This window comes from Gavialis gangeticus, unplaced genomic scaffold, assembly GCF_001723915.1.
Source record: "Gavialis gangeticus isolate Ggan-Ray unplaced genomic scaffold, GavGan_comp1, whole genome shotgun sequence".
NCBI classification, from domain to species: Eukaryota; Metazoa; Chordata; order Crocodylia; family Gavialidae; genus Gavialis; species Gavialis gangeticus.
Window position 1 is genome coordinate 143,896,612 of NW_017729024.1, and position 12,718 is coordinate 143,909,329.

General features: G+C 39.1%; 1 protein-coding gene across 2 annotated transcripts in view; it reads right to left on the reverse strand.

The window, feature by feature from the left end:
- The window catches only part of GPBP1 (GC-rich promoter binding protein 1), a 60,054-nt gene that overhangs the window by 47,169 nt on the left and 167 nt on the right, over positions 1-12,718 (reverse strand). For both annotated transcript variants that reach the window (XM_019517834.1, XM_019517833.1), the window contains exons 2-3: positions 11,613-12,586; positions 10,733-10,802 (exon numbers count right to left, since the gene is read on the reverse strand). The gene's annotated coding sequence lies outside the window, so the exon portion shown is untranslated. The remainder of the gene's footprint in view (positions 1-10,732; positions 10,803-11,612; positions 12,587-12,718) is intronic.

Genomic DNA, 12,718 nt, shown 5'->3' on the forward strand with positions numbered 1-12,718 from the left:
CCCCCCCCCCAAACATGGGCCCCAGCATTCATTTCAGTTTTTCATCTCATGAAAGTGGCTCTAATCTGTCTGCCCAGCCTAACTACCAGCTCTTGCTTCTTGAAAGTTCTGGGCTTTCAGTTTCTGTTTCTCAGCAGACTAACATCACATGTGCAAAGACACAGGCCAGCTGGGATTGCTGTTGTTCTGTGCTTAGGTGGTGGTGGAGCTGGGCCAGGCAAGACAGAGGAATTAGTTAAGACGCTGGAAAGGATGGAGGCAGAGTAGAAAGGAACAGTGGAGTGGATAGAAAGAGAGAAGACATTATTCAGTAATACATACACACATCTTCCTATGTACCCCCACACTTTTGCCACATTAAAAATCTAACAAGGCTTCTGGGCATAAGAAAAAACCTATCTGGAAATATTTTGAAGAAATGTCTTTCCTGGGTAAAAAAGGAAACCATGTCAAGTGTAAGCAGTGTAAGGAGATGCAGGGCCTAGTTGCAAGAATGAAACATCATAATGAAAACTGATTATTGGGAGACAATGATGTGAATGAAGACGTAGATATGTGTGAAGAACAATGTGGATCAACTGGTTAGTAAATTAAATACTTCACTTCGCAATGCGTCATTCTTCCAGACTCACTCTATGCCTTTTAGTATAAGTGTGATTTAACAAGTAAATTCCCAAGCTGTTTGCTATGTTGGATGTTGCTAGAAAAAAAGTCTATCTTAGCTAATCCTTATGGCTTGTTTAATTAGTTAACTAGCTTTAGAATCTATCACCCAAGTCTACAGTACAAAAAGCTGCAGTAAGAGAAATCTAGAGGTGCCAGTTGCCATTGGGTGTCATTTTCTTAGTTTATATTACATAATACATGCCCCTTATTTTAGAACATCATGGCCCCACCATGAATCTATTCCCTATTTTACTTCAGCATAACTCTGCTTTCCCAAGAGAACCCCATCCTATACTTGTTCTCTCAAAAAACAGAAGTGCCAGTGAGTTCAACAGGGCTTAGTCCAAAATTAAGCACACTAAGTGCAGTCAGTCTTAGCTTTTTTGGTAATTTGGAATCACATCTGCATCCTTGCTGAAAAGAATGTAATTGATTAACTGAATAATAGAGTGAGAAGAACTGAGAAGAATGACTATACAAAAATCATTTTTGTTTCAGGATCCCATTTAAGCATAAGGGATTTTGACTGTCTACCTGCAAAAACTTCAGTCATCCATTGGTACTTTTAGCAGCAGTGCTGCAACTAAATGCATTTCAGACAAAGTATCAGTAGGAAAAAAAGATTTCAATCATCCAGTAAAGCCACCATCATGGATGAGTTTGTAGTAAGGACCAGCAAATACCAACAAGACACCATAAATGAAAAGATCACTCGGTTCATTTATGCCCCAAGTTCTCCTTTTCGCACTGTTAACAATAAACACTTCATTGACATGGTTGAGTTGTTATGACCAGGCTGCACACCACCTGGTAGGGTAGACATTGGTGGAAGGTTGCTAGATACAGTGTATGAGAAGCAACTTGAACAGTGTGCAAGAAATAATCGAGGGGAAATTTGCTAGTTTAAACCTTGATGGGTGGAGCAATGTCCACAATGATCCAGTAATATGTGCCTGCATGACAACAGAAGATGGGGTTGCATATCTGCCAGAAACAATAGATACAGCGGGAAATGCCCATACAGCAGAATATTTAAAAGTGGCAGTGAAAGTTGTAATAAACTGTGAGCAAAATTTCAACTGTCACCTGCACAGTTTTCTCACAGACAATGCTGCAAGCGCAGCAAAGATGAGAAGATACTTAGAAGAAGAAACGGAAAGGTGCTCCTTAATAACGTATGTCTGCAGTGCCCATTGAATGCATCTTTTAGCCAAAGACTTAAGTACTTCTCCAAGAATAAAAGAAAGCGTTGTTGAAATCACAAAATACTTAACAACCATTTTGCTTCAGCTTCACTGAAGGGAGCAGGAGGATCCTAACTAATTCTCCCTCAAGATGTTTGATAGAATTCTATGGCTGATTGTTTTGAACAACTGATTAAGAACTGGCCCAGTCTCATAACAATTTGTGAAGAACACTAGGATAAAATAGATGGAAGCATCTCATCAAAGTATTTAACATTGGATTAAAAAGGAATGTAGAGGATATGCTCAGTATACTGAAGCTTATATATCCATAGCCTTAAACTTCAGAGAGATTGTTGCTGCATTGCTGATGCTGTCAAATTTGGAAGGCATTCAAGAGACATTGAAGAAAGAAATACCTAACCAGAAGGTTAAACTGCAGGCAATAAAGAAGCAAATGGATCAATCACTAACTCCACCTCACTTTCTTGCAAACACTCTCAACCCCAGATATAAAGGTAGATGCCTAACCTCTGAAGATGATGCTGGTGCTGTCATGGTATGAGTATCTCAAAATCACACCTCAATTATGCCAGTCATAATAAATTTCAGGGCTGGAGGGGAACCATTTAAACAGTACATGTTTACTGATGATGTTTTGAACAAAGTCAGTCCCTGAATTGGTGGAAATCATTAGCCAGGCACCTTGAAAAAAGAGTTCCTTCAGTTGCTAAGCCAACTTTTCACAGCAGTCATTTCCTCTGCAGGCACAGAGAGAACATTGACAGGGAGCTGAAAAAAGCAGGAAAACTCGTATTTCTGTTTCAGTCTATGAATAAAAATGACAGTGGGAGTGGGGGGACATGAGATCTAGTTGTAGAAGTTTTAAGGACAGTATACATTTAGTGTTGTGATAACTTGTCTGTTAGAGTTAATAACACTTGAACATTAAAAAAAGTTTAAGGACAGATGTTGTAAAATGTTGTATTGAGTTGTAAATTAACATGTTTTAATGATCAGATTTGCACCATTGTTTAAGAAATATGTGAAGTAGTAACAGTGGGAAACTTTACTTAAATCAGGGTATTCTCTTGGTGATTTAAATCAATAATTTGGTTGATTTAAATCAACCCACCCTGCCCTCAGCTGATGAGAAAAAGCTTACTAACTTGCTCTAAGCAAGCAAGGTTTTTCAAGCCTAGTTCTTCTAGCTGTGACAGCTTTATGCTTACTTCAAAGTTTAACTGCACAACAGCACTGAATATTACATAGCATCTATACTAGCAACATTTTGCCAATGTAAAAATACAGATGCTCTATACCAGCAAAATGCTCCTAATATAAATCCAGATAAACCTAGAAAACTGTACTTTATACCAACAAGGTAACTTGTTACCCAAGCAAAATAAGTTATGGCAATATAATTCAGTTCTCCCAGTATAGTTTCCTCTACACTGGCTGCCTCTGCCTGTACAAGTATATAACCCTGATCACACAGTTGCCCTAAACCACTGCATAAAAATACTCTTAAAGTAAAATAAAGTACCAAATATCCAGACTCCAAATTTAAAACAAGATGAGCCTATTATAATTTAATTGAACTTCCACCATAAAACAGGTCATAAAATTTCAGTCAGCAATTCAAATAATGAGTCTGACCTAGAATACAGATTTACTTGACGTCTTTAAAAAGCAGCCAAAAACTTGATACTTTGGTAAACTCTTTATTTAGATGATATTGTTAATAAGCATCATACCAGTGGAATCATGTCTGTTACTTTTAGTTGGCACTTTTCGAATTCTTCTAGATGCCTTTGTTTGCTAGATTTACAGATCTAGTACCAGATCTGTGTCCCAGGACTGGCAAGTATTGACTGATCAACTGCTTCATAGCATTCTCTTTTATAAGCTAAACAGAACAGTCACTTAGCCTTTTCCCACAGAATTTTGGTTTTCCAAAAATCTGAACTATTGTTGCAGTTATTCCCTGAACCCACTCTAGTATGGAAGCAACCTTTTTTTTTTTTTAATGTTTAAAAAAGAAACAAAATACTTGAAAAATATTTCAGTAGCCATCTCAAAACCAAAATGTAAACATCAGCAGCACTGTTTTGTTTGAAGACCAAACTCCTGCCCTGAAAGACTAGTTTAATAGCCATGAAAGTCAAGTGCCTCATATTCAACACTACAGCTCAGATGCTCAACTTCTAAGAATTTAGGCCTAGGCCACATTTCTTCAGAACACCAAAACCTGTATAATAAGAGTGATGCATTAGTTTTAGTAATAGAAAAATGTTCTGGCATCCAAGAATTCAAGCAATTTGGTTCTGCAAATATTTTTTTTTTTCCAGGCCTGAACAGAATGATTTCCTAAAAGCAGTCAGCATTCTAAACTGGCATGGTTAACTATTAGTAAGATGCCAAATACAATGAGACTTTCCTTAGTGAAAATGAATGTGAGAAGTGTAGCCTTTTTTTGTTTGCACTCTTGCAACGGTATAAAACAGTTTCATTTCTGTGTGCAGCTTAGTACAGTGTTCTTTACTTTAAGTGGCAGATAGTATTAGTCACACCCTCAAGTAGCTTGCCCCCCCTCAGCAAACCTCAAAGAAACTGCATCCTAATTACAAGCACCCGGCATTCCATCTCTTAACCACAAACTAGAGTAACACCCAGGCAGCATAATAAACAGTTAATTAAATTTAGTTTAAACCTGTCTGACCAGTCACCCACAATTCAGCAGAGGAGTTAGTTTTTTCTGATGCAACTCCTGCCAACAGGACTGCTCCCTAAGCAGCTTGTCTGTCACATAAGTATTCAGTGTTTTGTGAAGGACAGAGAGAAACGCTCATTGTATCATTCCTCCAAGAGAGAAAACTGCGTAGGAAACCATACTAGGCTTATTTAAGATAAGGACACGAGACCAGAGACGCCACCCACACCCAATTTTAAAGATGACCCGTTTAGCTTGCTAAACTAGTTCCTAACTGGAGACAGGAATAACGCTCCTGGTGGATATTCAAATCTGTGTTGTAACTCCACTCTCCCAGCAACTGCCATTGTGAACTTGGGTAAGTAAAGCTGCCGTTTATCTACAAAACAGGTATACTTTCCTAAGTCACAGAGGTGTGGACAGATTAAACACTACTCGAGTGCTGGTATTAAAAACTACCATTTAAAAAGCCATCATGCAGGTACATGCACCTTTAAAAAAGACTACACTTTTACTGTTTATAAAAGCAAAGCATGTAGTTTAAATAATGCCACCAGGAGCAAGCAGCTTTGTGAAATCTTGCAGCATCACAATGAGGGAGAGAGCTGTGAGAACAGAAACATTTTGTCCCACTGTTACGTCCACACACACACATACCCAATATCAGATTTTAGGAGCTTCAATTCCAAAAAGAAAAGCAAAATGCCATTTGAAGGAAAACCAACTAGGAAAAAAAAATGATTTTCTTGCAAGTGAAACTGAAATCAATCATAGGCTAGATATAAACTGTAAAACATGCTTTAAAGTTTATATACTTTCTTCACAGCCTAAGAAAATTAGTTTGCAGACAGAGACCTTAAAAGGAAATTAAGTTTCACCATTTCTGAGGCTTCCCACATCAGAGAATATTAATAGGAGATGCAACTGTACCACCATAAAAATAGTAGGGCTGCTTCAGATAACGTCATAACTTAAAATAAAGCTATTTGAGTCAATAATCTCTATCTGAAGCGGTATTTTCCCTGCAGACAGGTTAAGAATGGTAGGGAGACACACAAACAGCTTACACATTAGGGCAAAAGGGATAGGCTTTACAGGGCACTGGTTGTTCAGCAGCAACTCCTTGTATGCACACTCACCCCACAGCAAGCTGAAGCCAAGTGTGTGCACACAAAACACAAGTTGCTGCTGAGCAGCTGATGAAAATAAAGCTGCCCTTTCCCCCCCATACTAAAATGTTCATAAGTATGCATAATAAAATTCCATATAGGAAAACAACACAAGAAGCAGTCTTCAATGTGAAGCAACTCTTGTTCACTACATACAGAAAACAGTGATGCAAGAAGTTATGCCTCATTCATCTACAGGTTCATATCTTATCATTACCAAAAATGATGTACGTCACAGACCTTTCATATACCTTAACTTTGTTCCCTCAGTCTATTCTCCCCCATGCCTTTTCCTCATCTGTCATCATCTTTTGTGAATGTCTGGTATATTTCGGTGGGAGGGGATTTTTTTTTATTATTAAACTTCCTTTTCTGCCATCAGTGGAGGCTCAATGTTCAGCAAAGACAAGTGAATAAAAGGCAAGCCTATGGCTTGGTGTACCTGGAAAACTTGATGGAGATTTTCTGCATTAGCAATTATACAGGAGCTCGTAAGCATCATGTAAAAAGTCTACCCTATTACATGACCATGTAAAATGCCAGTAAAGTTGACTGTTTAACTTTACTGGGTGTCAGTGTAACACAAGAAGTTTAATCATTAAAGCAAATACAAAAACACAATGTCACTCAACTGCCAAAAGTAACCCCATAATCAGTATTTCAAAATAGAGCATACTGAATCACCCTCACCTAGACTGTCACTCTAGCAAACCAAAACAACATGAAAATGCACACAAGTACATTCAAATCATTCTAGAAAACAAGCTTAAATATGAAGTGCTACTAGAGATGGACAAAATACCGTTTCACCAAAATACACAATTTTGTCAAACCAAAAAGCTGTGTAGAGAAGCATCATTTTCATCAGTAGAATTGAGACTGCCCTAGAATGTGCTGGGAAAACGCACATTCAAAGCTCTATTTCTACCTCATATAGCAATATGCAGCTTTGGAATAGGGACTTCAACTGGGGTCCCAAACCCTTGGGTCCTTTGAGTCCTAACCACAGCCGTGGATGCACCCTTCTTCCAAATTAAAAAGCTCTCATTGCTAAGGGTCTACTTAACATGCAGCACGACAAAGCAATTTCTGGAACTTGGTCACAGCACGAAGAGCTGATTTCACAGCCCCACCCTTTGCCACCAATTGGTGGAGGGGCATATACTGTATAATATACTACAATTTAACAGCAAATTCCACAGAAAGTAAATCATGTCATATAATTTATCACATCATCATCAATACAAACATTACATTTAAATCTACATTTAAAAATATTAGAAATACAAGTTTATATACAAATGCAAATTGTAACTTCTCATCATTTATTATTATATGTAGCATTCTACAAACAGTTTAAAAATACTAATTAAGGCTAACCTTAATAGAAGTATTTTCACTTTGCTGAATGGCACCTTCATTTAGCCTGTCACTAGCAGACTAACTCAATCATGTGATCTATGGCTGCAGCAATTGTTGAGTTGTCTTTGTATTGCAGTAAGCACTGGATCATACAAATAATATGCTTGGGTTTTTTTAGGTTGATTTCACAGGAAATCACAGCCAATACAATATTTCCTGGTGATCGTGGACAAGGCCATTTTCTGCATACATGGCAAAACCACGAATTAAACAGACCCTTAATCACTGTCCTTGGCAAGCAGCAAACCAAGGAAGGACAGGAAGCAGAAGGCAGAGATCAGGCAGAGAAAGGGGACTGGAGTGGCACAGAGGGAGGGTGAGGGGCTATTTTGTGATGCCTATCTTCTCTGTTTATAACAGACTAGATGTAGTTTATCTTAACCTCATAGTGACTTAGCAAAAAATATTTCTGCATTTCTACCTAGAATTTAAGTAACTGGCATCAGGCTAACGCAACAGAAGAGAGCTGCATCTCTATGCAAGGGTTTAGAATGTGTCAGAAGCTTGAAGACACCAACCTTTTGAAACTATTCCCAGCACACTTCACTACCTTTTCTGTACTCTGTGCAATTCTTCACAACCGCACAAAACTTTGGGTTTTTCTTCTTTGGAATTTTAACACTTATCTTTCTCATCTTTTACTCTTTTAAACTTCATCTGCAGCAAAATCAAATGTTTCTTTACTAGATACAAGAGAAACAGAGGAGGCTGGCCAGTTCTTCTTGTTCTCTCTCTGCAGGGTGCTGTAGGTATAAACTGAATAAATCCTGTTTCCCTCTGCAGGGGGTTCACGAAGTGTGTATTTACAGCACTAAATGCTTTAGCTTCCGATTATCTAGTTTGAGATTCAGACTGCTGCTAGACAAACAAATGGGAATAATTATGGGTATTTGTGCTCATGTGACTTCATAGAGAAATCTGAAAAGAGCAACTGAAAGCAAGTATAGGTACAGTGCATACAAATGTCATGAATGCAGAAGTCAGCCAGATCATGCTTTTCCAACATGAGAAATCAGATTATTGTGGAAGTGCCTAAATATATTTTAAGAAGGAAAGTCTTTAACATACTATACCAATCCACTCCCAACACTTCACTGCTTAGGAGTCCAAAACTACTGTGATGATGACGTCAGAGATAACACTAATGACAAAGTAGTACTACGAATTGTAGCATTTTGGCCAGTTGCAGTAGAAGACAATTTGTTTCATTTTATTTATATAACCCCAGAGGTTTTTTTGAGAAGCACAGAACTATTAGTTTACTACAAAATAAATTAAATTCTTTTAAGTTAAAAAAGCAAGCAAAACCAGATTATCAAGGACATGCAGACTCATGTCTTAAGACTTTGCTGACACCGTTTTATTATCTGCTTCACACAGAAGAAACTCACTATCGGATGGACAGCAGTAGAAGGTAGCCTAAAACAGATATAAAAATCCAACCAAACTGCAAAGCTATGCAATCAGCTCAACTCTACTACATCATAATAGATCACAACCCATCTAAGCCTTACCGACGTATGAAAGTTTCTATTGATATAGCATACTTCAGTCTACCTGCCTTGTTCCCACACAGCAGCAGTGGTGCCCATCTGCCCAGCACACAATGCTGCTCTGCCTCCCGGCTGGACTGCACCCCGTCTGCCTACCTCTGCCTGCAGCAGCACAGCTGACTTGAGGAAGGACGGGGCACCAAAATACAAGTTCGTCCAGGGTGCCGTTTTCCCTAAGGCTGGCTCTACTGCCACACACTCACGTTCACTATAGTCAGTAGAAAAACAAGGGATCACCTTAGACAGTCAATACCAGGACTTTTGTTTCCATTTTCATCAACTGGACAGGACAGCCTACAAAATCTGAGACTGTTCCAGTCAAACCAGGATGCATGGTCACCCTGACTATGCCAGTAGAGAACATCTCTGGAATCACAAATGCATCCCCACCACAACTTCGCCTACCAGCCCCACCATTGAAGAGACCTATGGCTGTAACATACCAAGACAACTAGGTCTACTGAAGATCATCTCTTCAAGAGAAGGATTTTCTCTTCATACCTTCTATAAAGTACTCAAGAGACTGTCAAAACTATACAAATAAAAACAAATAACATGGACTAGTACAGCAGCAATCTTCTCTTTAACAAGCCATGCCTAGCAGTGTCAATTTTACTCAAAGTACAAAGTTTGCACAAACAGATACATCTTCTATCAAGCAGCACTTCATATTATGCCCAATGCATATGGATACAAAGCAGAAGCATTTATCATCTTTAGGATACCACTGAAGAAGGAAGAAAAGTATCTTGGGCTGTTAGCAACTAGGAAAGTGTAAAGAATGAAGTTCACTAACCAAGAGTGAAAGGTCTTCTTCAACAATCCAAAGAAAGGGAAATCATTCAGTAAAATATGACATGTTCTAAGAAAAGCTTTGAGTTCACCAAACAAACCTGATCAACAACAAGCTTCTGGTACAAGTAAAGAATCAGTAGTCTGAGTAGCAGTCTTGATATAATTTGTATACTCTTGATATAACTTTAGGTGAAAGACACACCTACACCATGTTGACGAACAGTAGTACAAATGTAAATAAATAATCATCCTTCAGTTTCTCTCCCAGGGACTTTATGAAGCAGGGCCTAAGCTACTTGAATAGCCTTCTCCTTCCCCCCCCATTCTAAGTCCAGCATTGACAAAGTAAGCACCCCTGCTCATTCCCATTTAGATGACCCAGGACAAGGCAGAGAAGACTACTGGGAGCAGGCCTGAGTAAATGCCCTATAGATAGATTTGTGCTGGGCTGTCCCACAAGAGCTTGAGCATAGCATAAAGAGGCACTTAGGGCTGCTTCCCAGGCATCTGCTCTGGCTAACTGCCATTCATCTATGTGACCAAGGAAGAGCAAGTGGGAATTACTCCACCAGCAGTGGATCTGAGGTTTGAGATTTTTTTTCTTCAAAGCAGTTCTTTAAATAAATCTTACCATTTTTAAAGAAACGAACAGGAATGTTTGGAAGATGACAACACACTTGACTACTTCATTTTTAGAAACTAATCAATTTAAATTTTATGATATCCCTTTCATGATTGATATAAATAGAGTTTAATTCAAATGAAATAAAACAGGTGATCAGTTCAGCAACAGAACTGCCTTCCATATCCAAGACAGAAGCTGAAATCTCATACGCCTCTTGTGGGACAGAAGAGGTACGATTATATGGACCCTGAGCAGACACTAAGAAGTTAGTTCTATTTGAAGTAAATCTTTTTACGCCTGACCAAAATATCAGACTACAGAAAAACCCATCATAAAGAATCATCTCCTTTTTTGTGTGTTCAAAGCTCTACTATCAGACACTGTCCCTTCTATGCCTCTGCCTGGCAACCTCTATCCTTCCCCCTCCCGAACCCAAATTCAGTATTAGTTAGTAACAGTTAAGAAAAGTTACTATAAAAAGAGCCACAACCTTAACCGAGCCAACTTTGCTTTAAATAAACAAAGCACTACAGAAAGTTAAGTCAAGGCAACCTTAATGAATGAAGTGTAAGAAAAAAATTAAGCTGAATAAAGTTACCACTGACTTTTGAACTAAGTTGTTTTGTCCATCTTAATTTTTCTTTGAGGCAGTAGTGGATTCTGTTGATAGCAAACCTGCAGAGAAATTATTGTAAATACATTTATTGAAATTATATCAAATTAAACAAAATGTTCATTTAATAAGGCTGCCCTATGATTAGGAGGAACGTAAACAGTAAAACAATGTGGAAATGGTGAATTATTAAAGCAGTCTGATGGTATCTAAGGAATATTAGTAACAGATTTAAAAAAAAAAAAAACTATACTGAAAAGCTTTCAAACAGCTTGAGTTAAAGGTGTAATACACTACATTACTACAAACGTATTTTAGAAACAGACTTACACCAACATTTTACCAAAATCCCAGGTTGGGCACACAGATTTACATTCTTAATTCCTCTTAGTCTTTACCACAGGAAGAAAATGTAGTTACTCAGTAAGAGAATTATGAAAAATAAAAATTTTCACCATGTCAAGCTACCTAAGAAGAAACATCCTTGCCAGAGAAGAGAAACACAAACTCTTGTTTGTACAGAGTACTGCAGCCCTTTCATCTGCATACTGTTCAAACTAGGTCAAAGGTAGGATCATCCTGATGCTCAGATTACAATGTAAACAAAGTCTACCTCAAGATTCACAAGCAACAGCAGGTATTTTAAAAGTGCATTGACAAAATTATGACATTTCTTTCATTTACCCGTTCCTTCTTCCAACATTCACAGCCGTTACTAGTTATTAGATATTGCAAGAAAAAGATAGATTCTATGAGATAATATAAAGACTTTGAAAAACGGCATAATATTTGCTGTATGCCAGCTGTTATTTGTGCCATTTTACCAACAGGATGCTTAATAAAGTGCATATCAGTTCACGCAGCATACTTACCAAATCCGAAAGGACTGCACAAGGTGTTCGCTCCGTCTGATTTATATTTTCCAGTTTGTTTTCCTTGAAATACTATCCTGAGTCTTTGAGGATTCTACATCCGTGGCTATTTGACATAGAGTTGACCTCTCAGAAATCAGCTACCCATCCTTCTTTTTTTATAGACCCCACAAAGCTGTTTCCAAAATTTGCCAAGTCCATTGATTTAAGAAGCTGTTTTTTCCCTTTTACAGCCTCTTTTTTCATCTATTCCGCATTCATCTTGCTATAATGAGCATCAGCTCAGGATGAAATAAATAAACCTCTTATGAGACCAAGAGTAAAACTGAAAATCCAAATTTCACATCTGAACTGAAGGGCATTTCTCAGCCTCGGGTTCTAAAGGCATCTGCAAAGAACAGCTATCTGGATACCACCATACTGCTTACAGGCAGCAACATTTTTCAAAAAAAAAATTAAAAAGAGGATTCAAATAAGATACAAAAGAAAAAAGGGGAAATAAAGTCCTATTACGCCCTTCATTTAGAGGAGACGTTTCACTGCAGAACAGAATTGGCTATGTCAAAACACTTAAAAATAAAGGTAAAAATATCTGCCATAAAACTCCTCAGCAGGACTGGAGCCGTTAGCAAAGGAATCAAACCCGTTGCCTGGGGTAAAGAAGATGAGCTACAAGCAACAGAAGGGAAGGAAAGAGCGGCGCAGGTTCCCAGCAGAAGGAGTCAGAGCGCGAAACTTCCAGCCCGTGTTCACTCCGTGCCAACAAAGCCGGGCAAGGGAGGAGGAGGAGGCGGCGGCAGAAAGCTCAAGACTTCACAGCCGCGCGGTTCCTTCCTTCGGTCTCCGGCGCCTTCTCAGCAACGAGTCCCGGCCCCGGACCCCCGGGCGCCGCCGCGAATCCCTGCGGACGCAGGTGGCCGGCCACAGCCCCCACAACGCAGCGAAAGGGCCGAGTCTCCTCGGGACCGAGCGGCCTGCAGGGGAAGCGGAACAGAAAGAGGCCGCCCTCAGTCTCCTTCCTCAAAGTTGAGCTCCAGCGCTTGCGAGGGGGGCGGGGAGCACCGTGCGCGGGGAGCGGCCCGGGAGCACAAGAGCAGCTCGGCGCC